Source organism: Hesperophylax consimilis, chromosome 24 (assembly GCF_061612785.1).
Source record: "Hesperophylax consimilis isolate HC1 chromosome 24, BYU_Hcon_1.0, whole genome shotgun sequence".
NCBI classification, from domain to species: Eukaryota; Metazoa; Arthropoda; class Insecta; order Trichoptera; family Limnephilidae; genus Hesperophylax; species Hesperophylax consimilis.
In genome coordinates, this window is record NC_142859.1 from 20,618,761 (window position 1) to 20,635,545 (window position 16,785).

General features: G+C 35.2%; 1 protein-coding gene across 1 annotated transcript in view; it reads left to right on the forward strand.

The window, feature by feature from the left end:
- The first annotated feature begins 1,235 nt into the window (after positions 1–1,235).
- The window catches only part of LOC149412054 (multicopper oxidase 3-like), a 128,042-nt gene continuing 112,492 nt past the window's right edge, over positions 1,236–16,785 (forward strand). Inside the window, exon 1 of the mRNA XM_089646534.1 lies at positions 1,236–1,448. The gene's annotated coding sequence lies outside the window, so the exon portion shown is untranslated. The remainder of the gene's footprint in view (positions 1,449–16,785) is intronic.

Genomic DNA, 16,785 nt, shown 5'->3' on the forward strand with positions numbered 1-16,785 from the left:
GCTTCGATTTCCTCATCTACTGCCATAGTTTGAATTTGGAATACTGCATCGACAGCCTCCGTGGTCGAGGAATAAGGCTCTCGACTAGCAATCCGGAGGTCGCGGGTTTTATTTGATTAATTTGTGTTATTTCACAATTTAATAATACAAAATAAATTTTTGCAGAGTGGAAGATTTATTTGTATAATCTTTTTAGATTTATTTTACAGAATAAAATATATGTATATTATTTTGACACACCTACGCACTCGGAAATTAAGCGACTTCCCGATAACCGATCGATCTGAAACTCGGTAGATAGATTTGTGGTCGATGACAATGCATTCTATCAACTTTTGGTGGCAATCACACACACACACGCCGATATACACGCATTTCTCTGAAACTGGATTATTAATATATAAAATTAATGTCGATTCTACCCAATTGGGATTTGGCTCAGTTGTTAGCGTGGTTGACTCCAGTCCCTGGGGAGGAAGGTTAAATCCTTAGTAAAAACATTTTTTTTAAAGTTATAAGACATTTTTAAAGTTCACAGCAGTTAGAGCCAGTCCCTGGTGAAGAAGGTACAAGATATTTTCATTTTTTTCTGTGTCTTTTTCTTTTTCATGTTTCATTTATCTTTATTAGTATTATCTTCTTCTTCAGTGATTAAAAACAGTATAATATTATTATGTGACAGTCTAGCGAAAATAACGAAATGTGATGCATCATTATTCATTGGACCGCCTCTGTTTTATCGACATCCATAAACAAATATAACGCCATTAATATTATGCCTGTGCAAATTAGTTGAACTTCTGACCACAGTCGACAACTGCGAGGATCAAATAGGATCGTCTTCAATCAGTGAATCATTCTGTGCGAAGTTGGCAACATACAAACTACAAATAATTCATATGGTTTCAGCGTTCAGCTTTTCATTTATTTCGGTTTTGGATCTCGTCGGATTCACATCTCCGCTGTCAAAGTATAAAAACGCGGCAAAACTGACGTTTAAAATTGCCAGTCATACAAATATATTAATTAAAGCGTACAAAATTCAAGTACTTTTTAAAAATTTGAAAAAAAAGTTCTTATTAATCGAATGTGTGGTAATTTTAAAAGGGGGATTGTAAACCGGATAATGCTTGCTTGATTTTTTAAAAAAGTGTACATTTTTAGAAGACTAAAAATGATCTTCAGGAAGAAGATGCGATTTTCAATAAACGAACTCTGATAAAATAAATTAATTATATTTATTTGTAATAGTAATAATTGTGTTGTGTTAAATCTTCGGTTGTATTATTGAGTACAGCCAATCAATTGTGATCAATTAAATTGTGATATAATTGTTTAAATCGTGCAGTATTATTATAATTTAATTTTAAAAATAAGTAGTTAAGTTTTACAATTAAATAACGGTTCGAAAAGGGCAGTGCTGAATCGAGACAGCTTGGAAATTTCTGGTAAGAATATTTTTATTTCTAAATATAATTTTTTTTAAAACATACCTCCGATGGCAAAAAAGAGTTTTTGTAGGTAGGTACTTATTTCTTTACTTTTAAATGTTTCCCAAATTTACAACTTATTAAAGCAACGTTTATTTTTACCATAACACGTCTAATACATATAATTAATAGATGTTTTTTTTGTTTGACGGAGGATTTGAACCTTCCCCCCCAGGGACTGACTAAAATGAGTGAAACGCACTATCACTCAAGCCAAATCCTAATTGGATGGTACCGAGATTTATTTTGAAAACTGTTGTAATTTTTTTATAATGTCATTAAATTTTAAATGCGCGCGTGTGTGTGTGTGTGTGCCATTCATTTATTAATTTATTAATTCTTCAAGAAAAAAAAATCGAAATAAAAAAAAAATTGTGTGTTGGGTAGAACCGTTAAGGAACAACTACGTACTAACGTTTTTAATGATTATTTGTCCGAATAAAGTCAATTCATTTTTTTTTGTAAATGTAAATATGTAAAAGTTTTAATTTAACTCATTGTAATGAATTAATCGTAACATTTTAAATCGGAATTTTTTTTCCTCCCATGACGTTCGATTATGGTCAAACATTCCTTCATATTGCGAAAACCATTCGGTAAGTTCGATCGTTCGAGTAATTGAGTTCGAATCATAACGAGTATTCGGAAGAGTGAAATCATAAAAAATATTACTTAAACTTTCATGTGGGTTCATTTTAGAATCAGCGGAATTCTCTAAGCAGAATTCTTGCCCGAACAGACTAAGCAATAATTACAATAGCGTATTATCCAAGGTTGATATTTTCAGTTGCGAACTTACCAAATACAAGAGGTCCATAAAAGAATATTTCTCTGATGGTTTGTGAATAATGTTTATGTCTCTATTGTTTATATCTCTATTATGATTTGATTTATATCTACAAACTCTCTCCATGGCTCTAAATGTATTGTTTTGTAATTTTTTAGTTTAATATAATCTTTTGTTTTGTATAATTTTTTAATTCATATCCCTTTCTCACAAATTTAAATAACTTATTCCATATTGTGCTGTCTCAGTTAAAGTCACAAGGAGGAAATCCATAATTGGTTTTATTTTACTATATAATACTAATGTACAAACTGATTATATGTAAACTATTGATTTCCCGAAAATGAATAAATAAATAAATAAATAAGCCTTAAAGTTTCAATCGGTAAACAGATATCGAAGAGAATTACGCATTAAAGAGGTATTATGGTACCAAAACTATTCTGAACCAGTATAAGCTAGGGCAGGCCCGTGAAAAATCACAGGATATTATTTAAAAAACAATTAAATTATTTTTCGGTTAAAATATTAAGTATATAGGTACCTACTTTATGGCTTGTCTCAATTTTTTTTAACAAACTGTTACAACTTTGAATCAAAGCTTATCCGAGTTCTATCGATAGTTTATTGAGTCAGATTTACAGACATAGACACACGAAATTAGTATTTATAATAAATTATTCTATTAAACGTGGTCATGCTACATTTCGTAATGTATACAAAGATTTGTAATAAGGAGAATTTACATCATTATTGTAAAAAAATATTTAACTGGGATTCAAGCTCGATGTTGTGTTCGTAAAAACAGGTCTCCAACTCGTCTTGGAAGGAGTTTATAAATTAATGATTCTTTTAGATTAATCAGGGATTTATTGATACTCCGCGTATTATAAAGGTGACTCGATAGTTGACCTAACTAGAAGCTGGCTAATTGGAATCTGAAACAGAAAGTTTCTCTGAGAGCTTTCCCACTGGCCCTGGCGACTACTGGCCACTGGCTCCATCTTGCGGACTTCCACGCAAGCTCTATGCACTGCCATCTATGCGTGCATCTATGAAGCTCTTACTTCCCAACAATGAACAAATCGAGTGTGAATCGGTAAGTTCGATTCAATTTCAGTTTCCTAAAACTCATCACCACCACTGAATAGACAATTACTATAAGTGTAATTCATAACGATTTAAAAGAAAACTAAAATCACCTTTCGACTCCTAGGCGAATCAATTTCACTATAAGTAAGAAAAAATTAAGCTTGCTTCGGTCATACTGCCACGTCCTAAAAAAACTCGAATAGATTTATTTTAGCTGTTAGTTGATTCATTTAGACCTCCCTCGATTTGATTCTAGGTATAATATTAGGTAAGCCACATGCACTAGTAATTGCTAGCCAGTATTTCGGCATAATGTCACGAACGGAACATTTCAATTCGGACCCGATAACACGATCGTGACTCTAAATAATAACAAACATTTCGCATTTGGTAGTCGGCGTAGTTTGCTTCCTCTGTTTAGGAGATTTGATTTAATCACTCAATGAGAATACTTGTGTTACAAAAAATGATATGATAACAGTAAACACTCTGGCGAAATACTTTAATTCAGAATCGAAACATTGCTTAATATGGCTTTAGCCGCATTTGGTTACCATCCTCTTTCACATCTCCTTCCTTTCCCCACTCGTGTCAGCCTCTTAATTTACCCCAATTGGGTATGTCATAGTTCCACTGGCTACGGACAATTGGGTGTTTTGTGCGATATTCACATACAAAAAATAAAAATGACGTGTTTCAAGCTCCATGACATTTGATGGCTATCAAATCGTCAATTAGCACCCATTTTTAATTTTTGACATCTGAACGGTCCCCGTTTCAGCTTTCGATCAAAATGTGATCTAATAACTAGCTTAAGGTTCCGTTATCTAACTATCGAATCTAGGGATCAGCGAGTCCAGGAGGGACGGGCATATGAGTATATACCTCCCACTGTGGTGCAAAGGGATGGGTCGAGATACCAATTAGAAAGGTCAGAGGGTCTCCCCAAACCAGTCTCTCCCGATCTGGCAAGCCACGCAACTGGTGGGCAGGTGCCTCCTGAACACTCCTCACCCAATGAACCCGGGTACCCTTCTAATTCACCAAACCTAACCAATAAATGGTTCCAGGGAGGTGTACCAAAACTCGCCACCCGAATTGAAAGTAAAACAATGAAAAGCAGGTGATTTTTCATACCTATAACATGTAGATCCAGATGTGTTTTTGTTTGATTTTTTTCTATCAAAAGAATTTCATGTAATTACTTTCTTCACTCGGCATCTGAATAGAGATTTTCTTCATCTATGTATTTTGAGCCTAAAAACTTAAAGTGTTCAAGGGAAGTATGATATGTGTCGGTAGAAATTCGGTTATATTTGACAACTTATCACAATTTGATCAATCGCTCAAACGTACCGTTAAATAAATGAAACTGAGAAGAAATCAATGTCGTTCTCAACATTTTATCAAATATATGTCACATCTCACGACTTCACTAATCTACGTTAAGCGCCATTTTGAAATATTTAAATTTGAACGATTGTCTTCGAATACAAACTTAATAATATTTGCTTAACAACTGTTACATCTATTCAAGACCTTGGTGTCTCTCTTGATAGCAAGCTTTCTTTTCGGGATCACATAACTGAAATCGTTAATAAATCCCTCAAACTACTTGGTTTCATCACTAGAATCACTTCGGATTTCAAAAACGTAAATACCCTTTTAACTTTTGAACTCTTTACTGCTCCTTGGTTCGCCCCCATCTTGAATATGCTTGTGTTGTTTGGTCTCCTTTTTATGCTGTCCACATTCGACGCATTGAATCTGTTCAACATGAGATTGCTAGGAGGCTAGGATTAGAAAAAGGCAAATACTCATATGATGAAATTGAACTTACTCTCAACCTCTCTCCTTTGGAAGTCCGTCGGGAAAGAAATGACCTCATTTGCTTCTTCAAAATTATAAATGGTATTATTGATTCACCTACTCTACTGCAACTCATTCCCTTCAATATCCCCTCGCAAAGACTCAGAAATAATGAACTGCTCTTCCTCAACCATCATTCGACAAATTATGGATATTATTCACCATTGTCCAGAATGTGTAGACTGGTCAACTCAAGTCAAAACCTTAACTTTTTTGGGATAAGTCTGAATGATTTTTGCCAGTCGCTAAACAAGTGACGGAATATTATAAGTGTCCTGTGGTCCTGACCCACGGCGTATTCTTGACTTGATTCGACTTGTCACTTTATTTTCTTATATTATATCTGCCTTATGTCTTTGCTTTCATGTACCTTTGTCTACTCCTGTATTTTTCATTTGACTATATTAGTGTTATTATTTTGTAATTTGGACGGTGTCCGTTAGTAAATAAATAAATAAATTTCAGCCTAAAGCGTTAAGGAGACGATAAATTTAAATAATTATCAACATGCTTACGCGATTGACATTTGCAATTGATGGAACTTCAATCGACCCGTCAATATTTTCGCCACAGTTGCTTTGCGGGCGTCTGCAGAATCACTACCTGTGATAATATTTTGTATTCCATATGTTCGAACAATCGTGAAATAATGCAATAAATATTCCCTAATAGCTAAGCGAGGAACAGGGCCGTGTACTGATAATAATATAGGTACACTTTGTTTCAAAACTCAAATCACGGACATTTTCGCATTTCGCGTTTTGTTGTTAACTTCGCCTTTCTTCAAATGACATTTGTGATGTCATTGACCCGGTCTATTTTTAATTGCAATAAAATCCGGCCAATTCGTTCATGCGTTCCGCATTTGCTTTGCTAAATCATTATTTTGATTTAAAATATTCCTCCGATAGTGCTGCAAATGGAAATTACTGTGTTTTTACATTTTTATTACGTGACAGTTCGATATTTGAGTCCGCCATTTCCGTCTTAATACGATCGTAGTACGTTCTTATTCCTGGGGTTTAAAAATCTGTCAGCTACTAATACTGCCGTATTACGGCCGGCATACGAAATACGCAAGCGCGTGATTATGAGTAACGTATTGTACTAACCCGTTCTTGTCCCCCAAAAATTATGCAAACTAAATAGGTTGTTACAGTAGATATTTATTTAAATCCACTGACTGTCCGACTGTCAATATGAGATATCACACTTCACTCATGTTGACTTGTTACGATAAGTTAGTGATAATTACTGCAAAGCTAATTTGATGCAGGGCAGAGCCAACTGGGGCACGCGGACTCTCTAAGGACGGAATTTTTTACAGAATTTGAATAGTTCATCAAATTTAAAATTTCAAATTCAAGTTCTGTTGTTATTATATGATGTGCCGGTTGCTTTACAGTATTTTGATAATAATAGAACTTGAATAGAACTTTAACAGAACTTGCATATTAACTTTTAAATTTGATGAATTGTACAAAGTCTGTGAACAACCAGTACTAAGTATTCATAATATCTTCGTTTCCTGTAAAAAGCCGTGCTTAGTGGCCAGATCTGGATGGCCCGATATTTCCTCTTCCCCAACTTCTATCCCTCCCCATTATATTCTTTAGTATTGCCCTGATGAAGGACCACCGTTCAGAATCGAAACGTTTCTTGAAATGGCGATAATCGTATTAAGTCATCAGATCTTTCCTTCCTTTCCCCCATCATACCCCAATTGCGGATGCTAGTAAATATTTCAAGGGTGCTGTGTAAGGTGTTTGGTATAATCAGCGCCTTGGCTTCTTGGAAAGTTGGCTCCCGGAGCAGACTGCTCCAATTGCGCCTGCGTACTGCGTAGTCCCACTGGCTCAAGACGGTTAGAAGCAGTTGTAACTCATGTACGATATTCAGATACTTTAATTTTTTAAATCACTTCTTTCAAACAGTTCATATTTATAAATAAGGACGTAAAATCTTTTCTCTTGGCTACAATCAAAATCAATATGAATCGCCGTCTTGAAAGAAACCCCCCAACTTTTCCATGCTCTTTTCCAAAGAACCAACTTAACCTCTTCCTCGAATGTGCGAATGTGTCGACTATAAATAATCGTCCATTTTAGTTACAAGATTCTGAACACAGCGTCCAGAAATTTTCTCTAACTAACTAACCATCACGCCGTTTCCCCGCAAGGGTAGGCAGAGAGGACGGACCGCCAAACAACTCGGTCTTGGCACACACTTCTTGCCTCATTCACATTCATACATCGTCTCATCATACTCTTCTGTTATTCTGACTCTTGACATGGTCTGACTCAAGTATTTGATTCACTTGATCGTGCCATGTCTTCCTCGGGCGTCCCCGACTTCTGCTACCATTCACATTTGCATCGTATATTCTGTTAACACTCGTTTCTTCTCTCATTCGCTCTACATGCCCAAATCATCTAGCGTCCCTTTCTTGATCTTACTCATTACGCTTACATCAGCCTTGCACTCTTTAAAGATCTCCACATTTATCATACGATCATACACGGTTTTACCACACATACGACTCAGGGATCTTATTTCTACAACATTCAGTCTATCAGTATTCTCAGCATATCAGAAATTTTCTCGAATCTCTTATTTTCACTTGCCTTCACTTGACCCAAACTTTATTGTCTCTTGTACATATTTTTGTACACTGTTAATGGACAGTTTGTTTTTATTATTTACATGTTTCCTGTCTTCTACATACTTTATAAATAAAATAAAATACAAATATTTTGCTCATCCAAGAGTAGAAAAATGAAAAAAAAAAAATTTGCCACCCCTGACGAATCTATTTTTAAACTGAGGAACAAAATGCTCTTCGTTTTATCACCTTTTATTTAAACAATGTATCTTTTGATAACTACCTTCAATGACGTAGTTACAAAGCGAGGATAATAAAAGACACATAAAGCGATAAAACATTAATAGGTGTAAACACCCAAACGTCTCAGTCTTAACTCTTAACACTGTTATGTATATATTTTTAAAACTAACGTTAAAATTATTGTTCAGGAGCGATGCAATCTATAAAACCCTTAACCTTTTTATCAAAAGATAGTCAATAACCTACGTATTACACATACTATACTATTATTGTACAACTATCCTCCACAATATCGACAGCAACATCTAAAATTCATCTCTGCACTTAGGCGAACCAAAATAACGCTGTTTTTGTACAGTTCCATTTAAATTTGATTTTCAATTTGACTAGTCATTTACTTTACTAATATATACATATATATTTTGGTGTTCAATTTGACTAGTCATTTACTATAACGATACTTACATATATATTTTAGAGTTCTATTTGACTAGTCATTTACTTTATCAATATATACCTACATATATATTTTGGTATTCAATTTGACTAGTCATTTACTATAACGATACTTACATTTATATTTTAAGGTGTTCAATTTGACTAGTCACTAACTTTACCAAGACATGCATATATATTTTGGTGTTCACTTTGACTAGTCGTTTACTTTATCAATACATACATACAACCAATAAACACATATTTTAGTGTTAAATATGTAAATTCGTGTACTTTAATATTACTGTTGTTCGTGGTCGCTTCTTAAGAACATTTTGTTCACCTTGACTTTGATTTATTATTTTCTATTTCCTTATAAGAATGTTTACAAGAATCAATGTTGGATTATTATTATTATTAAAAAATATTTCGATAATTTTTACATACCTGTATATATGTTATATGTATGTATATTTTATGTTATACCTACATAATTATCAATAATAGTAATAATGGAATAATTTATATTGTGCCGTTTTTAAAGATTAGGTATAATGAAAGGAGAAAACTAATTTTAAAAAGAGTTTTTGGAAGAAAAAATGGCCACAAATAAGCTTAGAAAACTCTGATTAAAGCCTGCCGGGTTCATTAAGGACGCGTTGTTTCACAAAATTTGAACAATTCATTAAATTTCAAAGTTCATTTTCAAATAATCCCACATGTCGCTGTAATGCCGCATAATCCATCACTGTCGACAAACATGCTCATTTCCGAAAACAGCTGATAAAATTACATATCTAGGAATAATCATTGATAAAAACCTAATAGAGAAAAATCACATCTGCCACACAATGAAGAAAATTAGGAAATTAATTTATATATTTTTACGAATCAGAAATCACTTATCAATGAAAAATCTATACTCAATATATTATGCATTAGTACAGTCTGTTCTGCAATATGCCATTATCAGTTGGGGAGTAGCTTACAAAACTAGCCTGACCTCCATAGAAATTGTTCAAAAACTCTCAAACCTCCAGACTTTCCCACTGAACGCGTATTCGAAGAATTGAAAGTTCCTAGATTTTAAAACTTATTTATAAAAAATTCAATCATTCAAAATATGAAAGAAAAAGATACTCATTCATAACTGAAAATCGAACCAGACTTAAATATATATTTGCATGCCCTAAACTACACACTTGTTTTGCCCAGCACCATTATACCCTATAACATAACATTGAACTCTATAAAAAAATATTTTAGGGAAATCAATAGCAAAAAAAACTGCTTCCCCTAGTTTCACTTGAAAATCTCACAAATAATCCTACAATACTCTATTTATCCTAAATAACATTTTTTCTTCTTTCCAAATACAGGGTTTTCCAATAAGAGTTGTTATTTTGATATTCAATCGTAAAAGATCAATGGTTTAGTTGCTTGTGTTGCACGTAGCGCCGTCTTGTTGAAAGTAAACGCTGTCCAGATCAATACCATCCAATTCCGGCCATAAAAAATCATTAATCATCTCTCGATAGCGCGATCCATTCACCGTAACTGTTGCTCCAGCCTCATTTTAGAAAAAAAGTAAGGTCTAATGACTCCGCCCGACCATAAACCGCACCAAACAGTCACACGTTGAGGATAGATAGGAGTTCAACAATAACTCTTGGGTTTTCCGAGCCCCAGATGCGACAATTTTGCTTGTTGACGAAGCCACCGAGGTGGAAATGGACTTCATCACTCAAGATGATTTGCATTTGATTCACTCAAGTGAATTTTAATAATTTCAATGCGTTGTTGAAGCGTGTATCGTTCTATTTTTATTAATGGCGTAGTTTGTACTTGTCAAATATCAAAAAACAGCTTCAAAAGTAACATCTACCGAAATAGTAGGATATTCAAAATAACACCTCTTATTGGAAAATGCTGTACAATAATTTGTATGGATTTTAATTTTTTTTTTTTTTTCCATTATTTCTGGCTTTCACCCTTCAAGGGTGTTCTTGGCCATCATTTAAAATTATTGAGAAAGGTGTATTGAAAGGTGAATTTAAATATTAATTTTATTTAAATAGGCAAATTTCAAAATTATAATGAAAATTGGAGTCGAGTTCAGACTTAAAAGAGATGAAATGTTGAATGGAGGGGAGGCAATTTTAGTTAAGGCTTGATAGAAGAGAGGATATTTGTTTAGAGAGGGACAACCAAAAAATATGTGATCTAAAGTTCCCACTTCTAGACCACAGAATGTACAATCTGGGGAGTCAAGGACGTGAATTTTAAAAAGATGGGAAGGAACGGAACAATGACCGATCCTCATTCGAATGAGTGAAGAAATTTCTTTTTTGGAAGGAATTGCTGAAACCACGGTTTTGATGGTATAGTCCTTTGTATTGAGGCATAGCAGGCTCCCTTGGATTGACTAGCAATGTGCCAATACTCTGACCAAACATTGCGGGATCTTTCTTTGATGATGGAAAAAATGTCAGATAAGGGAATGTGGTTTACGAGGGTAACAACAGGGTTGGACGCTCCTTGTTTTGCCAAGGCATCCGCAATATCATTACCCATGATACCAACATGTCCAGGAATCCAAATCAGAGTTACAGATTTACCAGAGCTTTGAATGGATGCTATCATCACTCGAATAAGGCATACAAAATGATCATCAGGATGAAGAAGAGGACTGGATTTAAGTTTTTGGAGGGAACTGAGAGAGTCAGAGAGAACGAGGGAATGTTCAAAATTATTTTTGATTATATATTTGAGAGATTCTATTATTGCAATGCACTCAGCTGAAAATATTGAAAATTGATTTGAAATTGAATGAAATATTCTATCATTAGAATTATTGTGGTAAACGTTAATACCTATACCACAGTTAGGAGAGTCGGGAGATTTGGATCCATCAGTAAATAAAAGAGAAAAGTTGGGCCATTTAGATAAAATAATGTCATTGAACATATTATTGACAGTTCGGGCCGGGAGATTGGAATGACTTTTAAAGATTCCGATCCCTTCTAATATTGTTGGGGATAGGGTGACGTGACTATATTTTAGTTTGTATAAGGGAAGTAGATCATTTTGGATGATGTGGAGCTCTGAGAGAGACTTAAAATTTTTACAGATGTCAGGAATAGGTTTAGTTGAAGCTCTGATTGTAGATGAATGGTTTGAGTCAATGAACAACGAGACGCTGGGGATAACCTGATGACATTTAGAATTTAAACATTTAAGAACAAATTTGTCAGCAAATAGTTGACGCCTTAAATAAAGAGGAGGATCAGAACATTCTACTTGAAGGGAATTGATGGGTGACGATTGCATCGCTCCAGTTATTATTCGCAAAGATTTAGATTGAATTTTATCTAATTTATTAAGTACATTTTTTGAGGCAGTACTAAAAAGTGGGCAGGCATAGTCGAGATGGCTTCGAATAAGTGCATTGTAAAGCAACTTAATGCAAGTAGGGTGAGCTCCCCACCAAACGCCAGATAATGATCTGATGATATTTAAATTTTTTTCGCATTTAGTAACTAAATTATTAATATGGGAAGACCATTTAAGTTTCCTATCAAATGTTACTCCCAAAAATTTTACTTCAGAAGCGTTGGAGATTGGAGAATTTTTAAATAAAATTTGAACGGGGGGGTTTTTATGGCGGTTTGAGAAGGTGACACACTGAGTCTTTTGGATTGAAAGTTCAAGACCATGTAACGTGAGCCATGTGCAAAGGGCATTCATGGCTTCGTTAAGATATTTGACGGCAAGAGGGATGATTTTGGATGATAAGAAGAAAGCTATGTCATCTGCGAACTCGATAATTTTTATTTGTGGGGGAATAGTGACATGCATATCATATGTGTATATATTATACAGTAAGGGGGACAATACATCGCCTTGTGGTAAACCCTTCCAAATAGACCTACTTTGAGGAGAAATATCTGGAAGTTCAATGAAAATTTTTCTATCTAGAAATAGATTAATAATTGATTGGACAAACATGGGGGGAAGGCCAAGGCCTAGAAGTTTTTTTTTCAGGATTGGGATGGAAACATTGTCAAAGGCGCCTTCTATATCTATAAAGACGGCAAGACAAACTTCCTGTTTAGAAATTGATAAATTAATATCAGTGCTGATGATGGCAAGGTTATCCTGAGTGGATTTTTTTTTCCTAAATCCAAATTGAGATGGAGAGAGAAGCTGTTTACTCTCGACAAAAAATTCTAATCGGTTTTTAATTAATTTTTCATAAAGTTTACTGAGGGTGGATGAAAGAGCGATTGGCCTGTAGTTGGATCCAAAATTTGGAGATTTGTTTGTTTTTAAAATAGGGATGATTATTTGAGAACTCCAGTCATCAGGCATTATACCAGTCTGGAAGATTTTATTTAAGATGCTTAAGAAGTGGTTTAGAACATTATCATTACTATTTTTGATTATGCTGTAAGGTATACCATCTCTGCCTGGAGATGAGTCCTTGACTGTTGATAAACCATTTTTTAGCTCAATTAAGGTGAATGGAGAGTCTAGCCAATGATTAGACATGGGAGTATTATAGATGGGCGTTATTTCATCTAAGTTAGGAACAGAAGGGGGGGCAATTTTGTCCAAGAATTCATCTATCCATTTAGAATGGGACGCTCGAGGAGATGGTGAACTGAAGGAGGATCGAAATCTTCGGATCATAGACCAAACATCCGAAATTGGAGTGTTCGGAGATACTGAACTGCAAAAGTTGTACCACCCGGATCTTTTTTTTGACCTCAATACCCTTTTGGCATTGGATTCAGCGTTTTTGTATATAAGATAGTTCTCCATAGTCATATTGTAACGATAGGAAAGAGATTTAGCTCTCCGAATTCTTACTACTTTGGAACATTCCTCATCCCACCAGGGAGTTGGAGGGAGTTTTTTGAGAGATTTAGTTTTAGGGGGAGGATTTGATTTATTTATTGCAGTTATGAGCATTGATTTGAAGTTATTATAATCATCTTTGACGGAAAATATATCGGTGGCGGGTGAATTTAGTAGGAACTTGTCCATATGAGAGTTAAATTCATCCCATTTGGTGTGTTTCGTTTTAATCTTTGTCGAAATATGAGACTTGTCCGATTGGAAAGAAGTTTGATAAGTAATGATGATCGGGAAATGATCACTGGAGCAAGGGTCGGGGGACACCACCCACGAGGAGAGAGAAGCCAGACTAGTAGAACATATCGAGAGATCCACTGCACTGGGGTTTGTGCTGGGGCGTGAGATCCTAGTAGGAGATCCGTCATTCAAAAGGAAAAGGTTGGATTGATCTAGGAAATCCATCACACTTCGACCATCTCGGTCGGAGAAAGCAGAACCCCAGACGGGGGAATGGGCATTAAAATCGCCTAATATAAAGAAAGGAGGGCTTAGTTGACTTACAATTTGCAACCAAGTTTGTTTATTGAAGTGGGCTGTTGGGGGAAGATAGACTGAAATAAAGGATGTGTCCTTTATTTTAGCTGCAACCATTTGGAAGTCAGCATTGGGGGGTTTGATATTATTTATTGGGGAAAATGATATGGATTTTTTAATAAAAAGGGCAGCACCGCCGCCCGAACCTTCCGGGCGATCGTCGCGGAGACAGGAATACCCTCCCACATTAAAGTGGGTGGATGGAGTAAACCAAGTCTCCGAGATAGCAGCCAAAGAAATAAAGTTGGAATTTAATAGGTTAAGGAGATCAGATTTGTTAGAAATAGCACTTCGGCTATTCCACTGAAGTATTCTGACATCCTGAAGAGCCATTTTGAATAAATGATTTTAATGTGGAAATAATAGTAGCAGCGTTGGACGGTAGATTAGTTTGAGAAGAAATAAGGTCAATTAGAAGAATAATAAGAGTTTGGATAAATGAAGAATTGTCTTGGGAGAGTTTTTCAGAAAGTTTAAGAGAGTTCATTGAGGACGGATTATAATTATTTGCACACCCATTTGTGGCATTTGAAAGAGGTGAACCATTGGGATTTAAGAGCAGTGAGTTGTGTTGTTGCTGATCGTATCCAGGAGCCGGTTTAGAGATAGCGTTTTTGTATGTGAATTTAGTTGAACGAGAAGAAGTTGTTGCAGTGGAGGGAAGAGGGTTGGATGAGGAGTTGCTGGATAAAGCCTCAGCAAATGATTTTTTGACAGGCGGGAATAATTTAGAAGCCTGCAGAAAAGACAAGTTCTGAGAGGCCATAGAAATTTTAATATTTTTTTGGCGAGATTGTTCTGGGCAAGATGTGTTGATAGCTGTATGTGAGCCTGAGCAGTTAAAACATTTAGGTGAGGAGGAAGAAGGACATTGGTCAGCTGCGTGGTTTTCTCCACATTTAAAACATCTGGGTTGAGATCTGCATGCAGCTTTGGTATGACCAAAACGGCAGCAATTGAAACATTGAGTGGTGGGATATGTATACATTTCAACTGGTAATGAGTTGAAGAATAAATATATATGGGAGGGAAGAGATTGACCTTCAAAGGTGATAACAACAGATTGGGAGGGCTTCCAGGTAATTATACCCTCAGAGGAGTCCTTGTAATTTAGCCTCCTGGCTTTTATGGGATTGCCAATGTGTTGGGGGGTTGAAAGTGAAGACAGAATTTCTTCGATGGACAGATCGGTCGAGATACCTCTGACCAGGCCCATGCGAGTGACATTGAAAGTAGGGATATATGCCTTGAACTTTGAATTAGATGAAATGAAGATATTTTTGATGAAACTGTTGGCAGCTGGCCCTGAGAGGAATTCGACGGAGATTCGGAAGCGACCCTCGGCTTTTACACCTCCAGGTTTGATTGAAAGATTCTTGCTATTTGATAGGAATTTGCCAAATTCAAGAGGGTGGATGGTTTTTCCTTGCTCAGTTTTTTGAGCGTATGCTATGAATGGGCCACGGGAATGAGGAGAATAAAAGTTTGTTGGAGGAAGTCGAGAAAGTGCTGGTGGGGACAGTGAAGTCGATGGCGAGTCAAGTTTTATTGGGGAAGAAGGAGTAAATTTCCTTTTTTTGGTAGAAGTCAAGATGGCAGAATCACTGTCAGAAATTTCTACATTTTCCCCGTCTGGGGGGTCTGGAGAGGGATCTGGGGGCTTTGTAGGGGGTCCAGGAGGGAAATCTTCCTCCATTATTCACAACAGTAAACAACTACAATAATAGTATGAAAAATGACAGAAGTAAAAAAGTTTATAAATATCTGGAAATCAGCAGCGAAAAGTGACTCCTGGAAGATCAGGAGGGAGAAGAAACCTCAAGGCACAACACACTACACTTTTTTTTTGCCAGAAAACAAAAAAGAATGGTAAAAAATTAATTTTAGATAGAGCAAAACAAAACAACTGATGACAGCCAAATGTTATTGTTGCCGGATTTTAATTTAGTTAGTTAAAAAATAATTAAATTAGTGCCATATATGAACGCGTGGATTTTAAAGAACTTTACGTTTAACCTTTATTATTTTCATCTATAATAATTTCTGATAAAATGTTTTTTTTTTCCATGAATATGTTAATATTGGTTTGTTTCACAATCGTTCTACATTTAAAATTTATTTATTTTCTTCGACACTTTTTAAATGGCCGTTTTCAAATATGCATATTCGAACACAGTATACCTTTGGTCATATGTCAATGCACGCTAGTGAGTACAAGTACAGGTAAATCATTTTAAAGAGACCCTTGCTTTTGTAATAGAGTATTAGATGGATACATAGACTAAATTAGACTAGACACGGCATATTCATTTAAAAATAACCCCAACACAATTTTGGTTTGGTTCACATGCACATTTATGAAAAGGCCCACGCATTATGTCGCAATGCGAAATGGGCACTGTGCATTGCGTTTTACCTTTTTTTGGTCTATTTTGCTTCTCAGCTATGCTGGGCAAGTTCATTTTTTCAATCACAAAAATAACCGAGTTCTAAATATTTAAATTTGAATTATGTCCATATTACAACTCCTCTGACAACTAATTCTCCGTGGTTTCACTTACGAGTTTGAACGCTTGTACAAGGAGTTTAAACAGAGTTGGGTTGTTAAGTTCATCCCCATATTTGTGACGTACGCTACGTGGCGTTATTTTTAAAATGAATTTAACTAGACAGAGCTTATCTAGTATAATACACCAATGGATGGATAACATATTTTAATTTAATAATGCATACGCACTACCTAACTTTATTTGTAACAATATCCATCTAAAATATTCAGTAATATTATTATTACACTTACATATATTATATTA